The sequence below is a fragment of the Acanthisitta chloris genome, unplaced genomic scaffold (assembly GCF_000695815.1).
Source record: "Acanthisitta chloris isolate BGI_N310 unplaced genomic scaffold, ASM69581v1 scaffold24515, whole genome shotgun sequence".
Classification (NCBI taxonomy): Eukaryota; Metazoa; Chordata; class Aves; order Passeriformes; family Acanthisittidae; genus Acanthisitta; species Acanthisitta chloris.
The window spans coordinates 302-8,701 of NW_008672450.1; positions in this window are offsets into that span (position 1 = coordinate 302).

The window sequence follows — 8,400 nt, forward strand, 5'->3', positions numbered from 1 at the left end:
AGAGGTTTAGGTTGGACGTTAGAAAAAAGATTCTTCAGAGGGTGTTTGGGCACTGGCACAGCTCCCCAGGGAAGTGGTCACAGCACTCAGCCTGACAGAGCTCAAGAAATCTTTGGAGAATCCTCTCAAGTACATGGTGTGACTCTTGGGGATGTCCTGTGCAGGGCCAGGAGCTGGACTCAATGATTCTAGTGGGTCCCTTCCCACTCAGGGTGTTCTGTGAAAATCATTCATTCTCCTCCTCCTGGGCACTGCTAAGGGCACCTGCCCGGGCACAAGTTAGCACATTGCAGCCAGGCGTTAGTGCTGGTTGTTGACTTGTGCAGGCAGGAGGCCACTGCCCAGAGTCAGCGAGTCAACTTGCAACAGTGAAGACAGAGCATCAAAAGATCAGCAAAGAGCAAAGAGCAGCACCCACTCCCTAATGTGCCCATCTACAGCCAAAGCTCACGTATGTGTGGGTGTCTGTCATGTCCGGTGTTTATGGATAATGTCAGAGACTGTTACAGTTCAAAACTATCCTCGTGCAGAGACTTCTTTTGAAAAAAAATCCCTCTCCATCTGTTTTTATGCAATACATTTATCTCAAACCACAGTTACATTTATTTCACTGACACAAAGTCTGTGATTTAATCACTGACCGATGGATACCCACAAAGCTATGAAAGGATTTCAAGAACATTCTAATCGACCAGTGGTACATGTAATGAATCTTCCTGCTTTCCCTAATTCATTTGCAATACGTGTGGGCATGAAAGAAAGGTCCAAGAGGAAGTAATTGTCAAGTTTTGGTGTCCAAAATGAAAACCAGACTAAAGAGGCCTCTGAGTTAACTTGTATCATTTACATGACGGATAAAATACAATTTCCACACAGCGCCCCAATCCCTGCCCCAAGTGAATGCTGGTTAGGGTTGCTCCCCGCCTTGCCCAGCCTTCCTGCTGTCACTCGGCTCTGATCAACCTGCGCTCAAACCCTGTCCCTCTGGGGTCCCTATCCGGGGTCTGCGGTGGTTAACGCTTCCCAGGCACACTGCCACCTGCAGTGCTGTCAGAAACCTTCGGCAGAGCAAGGAACTTGGAGTCTGTATTCTTCTATCATGAAGATTTCCCACTCTGTTCTTATATATTTTAATTTGAACAATTCAGATTCTTGCTATTCTCCTGTTGGTGTTAATAGAGGTGTGTACACGGGTTTTAAACTCGGCTCTCTTTTTGTGTCTGTAAGATTTTTTTGATGTTTGGAGGGTAAGGGATACACACTTGTGGCTACATGATCTTGCGGTGAGATTGCTTAACCCCTTGAATGCTGAGGAGCTCCCCATGCCGGTCCTGGAGTCCCAGGACTGAAACTCCAGTGTCACTTGCTGCCCATATTTAACATCTGAAAAATCTTACATTTAGTCTGAAGACTATTGCCAGGCTCTTTTCCTCTATGAACACAATGTTTTGAAGATTTAATCACTAAGAAAAAAAAATCTCTTTCCTCCATTGTAATGCAGAGGAGAAAGTAAAGAAATCCACCCCAGAAGGAAAGAGTCTGGAACATGTGGCAAGATGTTTTACTTGTATCACAGTATTTTGCACTTATTACAGTGCCTTTGATCCCATGGCCTTGGAGGATTTTATGAGCGATGAGTGATCTTTGGTCCTTTGGTTTCCCAGTCCCAATGAAAAATGCTTGGTCTTATCTTTTTCTGCCAGAGTCAACTGATTCGCTGAGATTATGCACAAATTCTAAAGCCAGAAACAGAGCCCAAGTGGCAGCTCAGGTCACTGCATTGCCCCTCCATGCCTGCTTTCAGACCCATCTTGCCTTTGTTTCAGCATTCCCAAAAGGGGATAGAGTCAAAAAAACAGCGATTAAAACCACGAGGCTATGATTGTATGATAGAAATTGTAAAGACCCCGGATAACAGGAGGATGAGCACAGGATAAATACACAGGCTACTTTATTAAACCTTTTGAAGCACACTGGATAATGTTTGCACATAACACACCTGCTGTGATGCTAAGAACTAAGATCTGTCTTTGTTAACATGCTGTCCAAATTTCATCAGGAACATATTTTTCATTAAAATACTGCAACGGAGCTGGTCCCAGAGGCATCTGGCTAGCGGTGGATAAAATGCTGGGTTCCTTGCCATTAAAGTTGGCCTCCCTGGAGGGCGAAAAACTAATAACAGAAGGGACAGGAGAAAGAGGGAGCAGGTGAATACTCATTTAAGTCCACAACCATAACATTGAGAACAAAATTAATCTAGACACTGAAAGCTACAAAGAGAGAGTGACCTTTGATTGCTGATCTGCAGCACCAGCCGCCGCTGCGATAAACAAGCGGAGAACATGCAGACAGATCCCACATGCACACAGACCCCAGCTAGCCCTTGGGCTGAGGGGGCCCGTGTGCCTGGAACATTAAAGACAGCCATGGCAGGAAGGTCAGGCAGGAAAAAGCATCATGGCCTGTAAAAATGGGATTACCTGTTTTCCAGCTGCTGACAGCTGTGCAGAAAGCACTTGCACATGTAGTGATGGGTGGTGTCAGGGGCTGTGGGCCCCTGCTTAGCCAGGCCAGAGCAGCCACGTTGACTCCAGCCACGAGCTGAAAACAACCTGCTTGGTTTTGCCCAAATCAAATTAAGGGTATTTATATGAAGGGCACCATCACCAGATTGGCTGTGCTGCTGGTTTTCAGTGGGCATAAGGTGGTGTGTTGGTTTGTGGCTCTCTCCCCGCTGCCAGCACAGTTGGGTTGGGAAGAAAATGTCTTTTCCTTCCGTTCGCATAAAATCAAGATCTTGTAGTAGCACATATTGTCTCCAGACCACCAGGTGTGAAAGCAGAATGGCTGGCTCCTGAATTCCCTCTCTGTTCTGTGTAGGGGGCAGAGATGTGACATTGTGTATGATTTCTATCTGTGCAAAATATGCTAAAAGCCTCCTCTTGCTGTTATTAAATTGACCTCAAGCTTCCTAACGGGAGCAGCAATAATATCCTGACTCAGAAAAAGAAGCGTGCAAGCAAGAGAAATCTCTCTTTGCCCTCAGCCACACTGGCAGAGGAGAATTAATTGTGAAACCTGCAAAGCAGTGCTGGCTGGGATACAAGATAGTCATCTGCTAAGGATGATCAAGGTAAGGTAAGGGCCAAAACAGTAATATAAATATTTTGTGGTTTAGGGGGAAACTTCAGAAAGCTGGAAACAGGGAGAAACTGAAACATGTCCCTTTGGAAATGATATCTCTGCATTGTTCCAGAAAAATTCTCAAGCTATCAAAAGGGGAAAAAAAAATAAAGAGAAAGGTTGCATTGCCTGGAAAAAAACCTACAGTCTTGGTCGGAGACCTGACAAGAATGCTAATAATGTAACGACCAAAGGCATTTAAATTAATAAAAACCAGTAGACAGAAAAAGTAAAATTGTCAGGAATTGTTAGAAATTAGAAGCATGAAGGTGATACAGAACTTAAAAGAAGATGAGCTCTGCAGTCAGTGATGCTGAGTGATAAAGATTTGTCTGATTTTAATATGTATTTGAAACAAAAGAATAGTTGCTATTCTACTGATCTAATGCTGTGTGAACATTTTGACTTGTCAAATGGAAAGCAAAAGAAACACAGATGTTCAATAAATATTTCTGTTCTGTTTTGGGGTGGAAAACAGATGATAAAACATGTTCCAGGATGGTAACAAAATACTTCCTGTACCAATGCAAGCCTGAGAATGTTAGAGCAGCTGCAGTTAAACAACTTAAAATCAGCAGCTCTGCATAAACTTGCATCCAACAGTTTGTAATATTATTTTCCCAATCTGGAAATTTATCCAATTCTGGAGATTCTGTGGAAGTTTCAGACCACTGGATGGATTACCATGTGTGGAGATTTATTGGTTTGGTTGATTTATAAAGCAAGAGCAGCCTCAGCTGACACAGAGCTGTCAACCTTACCCTGATTCCAGACACAGGGACAGAAAAGCTGATAATAAAGAGTGCCATCACCAATGCCACAAAGATTGGTGGAAAATGTATTTAAGATAAGGTTACAAGTTTGGAGATTAAGGGCAACAATGTTATAATGTAATAATACTTGACATTTCCACAGAACATTTGGTTTGGCAACTCCTGACATTTCCACCAAGGATGCTTCTGCAGAATTAGCAGAGTATGTTTTAAAAGGATTAGGTGTTGACTAATTGGTCTTAAAATGTCCTTTTAATGTGTAATTTTCATGCATGACATATTTACCTAAGTATTTAAGCATAGATTAGACTTTAGCAATTTAAAATTTTATCAGAGACCTAAAAGAGGATCTAACATCATCACTGCCCAAGTTTTCAGATAACACACATATTGGGAGGATGGTAAGTCCTGAAGACAAGTCAGTACCACTGAGCAATGTCTGAGGAAGCTGAGCTTTAGCAAACAATACGCATTTTAATATAGCTCCCATAAAGTACATGTCTTGGAACAAGACTGCAGGACATGCTTTATAGGATGTGCAGCTCCCTTCTAGGTACTCGTTACTTTACAAAGGTCTGGAGATCATACAGAGTTGTTAGCTAATATTGAGCTCCCACTGACACATCAGTTAGTTTGTGCTGCTGCCCACAGATCTGGAGCAGAGAACGATATCACCTTACTTTGACAAGTCTTTTGCCATTATCCCACCTGAAAGTATTATGACCAAGAGTAATAAATATAACCTTGACCAAATTGTCAAAACACAAGTTTTGTGTTTCTTCATAGCAAGAGAGAGTAGTCACCATAGATATCAAATGAAGAGATGATCAAGTGAAATTTCATCTGTCACTATGATAAATAATCACAAAACTGCAGCACGAAGGACAACCCCTGAGGAAGCAAACCTGCAGGAAAGTGTCTATAAGATGCCGGAAAAGCCACAGGGCAGGTTTAATCAGATGAAGCCTTGAACCTTTACATCTACACTTTTTTGATAACCTCTCTGTGGTTCAGGCTCATCATTTTCACACTGCTCTTAGGAAATGTCTAGCCTTGGACACCCACCAGGAAAACAGGCCACAGTGCACTTAGCCTAGCGCAGTTTTACAGAGGACCAGCCTCAAACCTCACTTTCCCACTCTCTTAAGATGCCCACAAGAATGAGAATCCAGCAAAAGTCTAAGTCATATTGGCATCTGAGTTATGTGGATAGTGAGTGAACTGAGCACCAGCATAGGTTCCAGTATGTGTTTGCTAGTGCAGGCATGCAGTCTGTGTGTGATGGCTGGGAGTAGAAAAGCTGGGGAAATAAACAAATTACCTCTGCAATTAGTACTCTTACTATAGCTTTTCTTGGTCCAGTGCTCATGTTCACAATTTAAGGTGGTTATCAGGTAACTGTGGAAATCATTTGGAAGAGCAGAAAAAAAGGACAATGTGGTGGGCAAAAAGACTCCAAATGACTTATGTTACGTTCCAGGACAGGTCTAGTGGCTAAAAGCCAAAGCTAAACAAACTTTGATTATGTACACTGAAAGCATTTTCCCAACAGGTAATAGGCACTGTAATAATCTGCCAACGGCTGCAGTGGGCTTTCCCAGAAGTTGCGGTGTCTTATTGTTCCTAAAAGAGGAGTTCTACTTCAAACACAAATGAAGTAAGGGAAGTCCTACAGCTTCTGTTACCAGAGAGGTCAAGTGAGATGGTCATAACAGTCTCTTCTGGCCTTGTAACCTATAAATAGAGTCCTAGTAGAAAAAAAGTTATCCTTATCTTAGACTTTCCCAAAACACTGTGGAAAAAACAATAGGAATGCAGAAAGATCAGGAGAAGTCACTTTGCAACAGTTGTGCCTAGTTTGGTATTTCTACTGACAAGACCAAAACATTTTGTGATTTTACCCCAGAACTTTGTTTAAGATCTTCCTTCTTTCTGCCAGAGCTCAGCTGTGCCCAATACACCCAGTTTCAGAGCTGCTAACTAGACAACATTTGATAATCATGACAAAGGATGGATTTAAAGTCGGTGGGAGTTTGGCCATTCTCATCTAATGGGTGGATCAAACCAGAATATCCTTGCGATTTAAGGACACACCTCAAATTCTCTGTCTGATGCAAAGTGAAACTCAGGGGAATTATGCCACACACACACACACACAACTGCTGAGGCTGGCTGAAAAAACAGATGTTTCTCATTGACTGTGTCAAATATTGTTATATTTAGCACTGTTTGAAAAGAATTCTACCTACATAACGTGAGTGGTTAAATAGCCACAGTACAAATGCCATACCAGCAACACAAATGTATCCTGGGCAACTGTGCTGCCTTTATTGTTTGTGGCTGAAAGAGAGTGCTTCACATGGCACGTATCCTCCTGCAATTTTTTTTGGTTAAAGGAAAGTCCTGTCTTTTAGTCTCTCAGTGTGTTCTGCATGTATGAAACAAGGGACACAGGAGCACCGATTTGTTTGACTGCTGACTTCAAAAATACAGTGAAACAGCATTTAGATTGTATCAGTGTCTCCCCTCCCTTACTATTTCCTGAGATCATTTGGATGATAAATCAAGTACATAAAATACTTTGAAATGAACTAAACAATGCAAAACATCTAAACAATCTGAGCTTTATGCTCAGAGCAGGACAAGACCCACAATAGTGCTGCAACTACTCCAGCAGTACCAGCCCCTTTTACCTTGACCTTGCTGTCCATTGCTGCTGTGAGCACAGCAGAGCAGGGTTTAATGCACTTTCTGTCATAGGAACTTGAAGTCACAGCATTCACAGTCCAGTGGGAAAGCAGGAGACCTCAGATCCTACCTGGGGTTTTCTGGAACCGAAGTTGCCTCAGTCACTCCTGAAATGTTTGTGTTCTGTTGGGTTTGTATTTGTTGGTTTTTTAAAAATTTGAATAATACTTCAATTCTAAACCACAGAGAAAAATGACTCTCAAGCCTGCTGGCCACGAAACTGCCTGGGAGGGATGACAGACACTTGGGCCTCTGCTCCAAGAAAAGTATTTAAATCTATCCTTAAAATAAAAGACAAATGTTGTGAACAGACATGTTAGCATGAGTACGTGTAGCTCATTCTTGGGAGAACAAAATGATAGTTGAAGTCTTCCTAGCAGATGATGACCCAGAACTAGAGGGTCTTGCATTCCATATGAATGGCTGAGAATTAGGATGAAATGGATCTGCTACAACAGAAGAAGCAACATAATCATCAGATTTGTCAATCTAGCTCAACAGAAGATACATTGGAGAGGTGGTTCCTTCCAGAGAAAACAAGGATTTCTTATCAAATCCACAAATAATTTTGAATTGGCCATTCCTGCATTTTCAGTGTGTATTTTGAAAGAACTGCCCAGTTGCAAATGAGAGCCTCCCAGGCTTCAGGATGCAGGAACTTCTACTGTTGGCAGCAGGCTCCCACTGTCTCCCACTACTGTCCTCATGGATTCAGTGACAATACTTGCACTAACTTAGAAGCAGCACAGACTCTTCGGACAAACTATAAAAGTCCTTTCAGAAGAACTGAGCATCAAAGATTTTAGCTATTCAATAATGATCATTTAAGATACGAGTCTGAAGACTTCCAGATACACATATATAGTTTGCAGAGGGAAAAAACCCCCCTGCACTTCAGAAACATGGATCAAATTAACTCCGTGTTTCCACAGGCTAAATGTAATTTTCCTGAAAACAAAGGCAAAGGAGAAACAGAAAAAGATTTAGAGATTCCTGAGAAGTGTTTTCCTGTCACAGGTATAAAAAGGCCCATGTTTTCAGATGAGAAACATAATCATCATTTAAGACTGCTCCACAAAAAACCAAGTACATTTTGAATAGGCCTCTGTTCAAAAGACTGTGTAGTTGGGCTGCCCTGGCAAAATGAGATAGTGGTCATACACTGTGATACAAACATCCTAGGAATAATTGAAAGATTCATATGTGCACCTTTGTATTAGACTAGTATGATCTGTGAGAATGGCAATTCCTACATTTTTCTCTCTCCTATAATCCTGCTTCAACACACTCAATAGATTTTTTGCTGGCAGTACCAGAGGAAACAAGACTGGGCCATGAGAGTTTAGGACAGCGTGATGTCCTACTCTTGTACCACACACCCGTAAACACATCACTCCATCTGTTCACCCAACAGCTGGCTCTGTGTGGCTTCAGGGACAGGATTTCTGTTGTATTTCAGATGGGAAAATATGTTTGAATGTGCCAAACACCTTCCCAATGCCAGCACAGGATATACACTTGGCTCCAACTCAGACTCATTCCCTCATGAAACTGCTGCTTGTGTAGACATCTACAGTTTTGCAGTTCTAACTGGGATGGGTCACACGCTACCCAGCAACAGAACCAGGGCATTCAGTGATATTTAATTCTGCCCTTTAAATTAAAAATACTCATACCCTTCTAGGTACAAAGT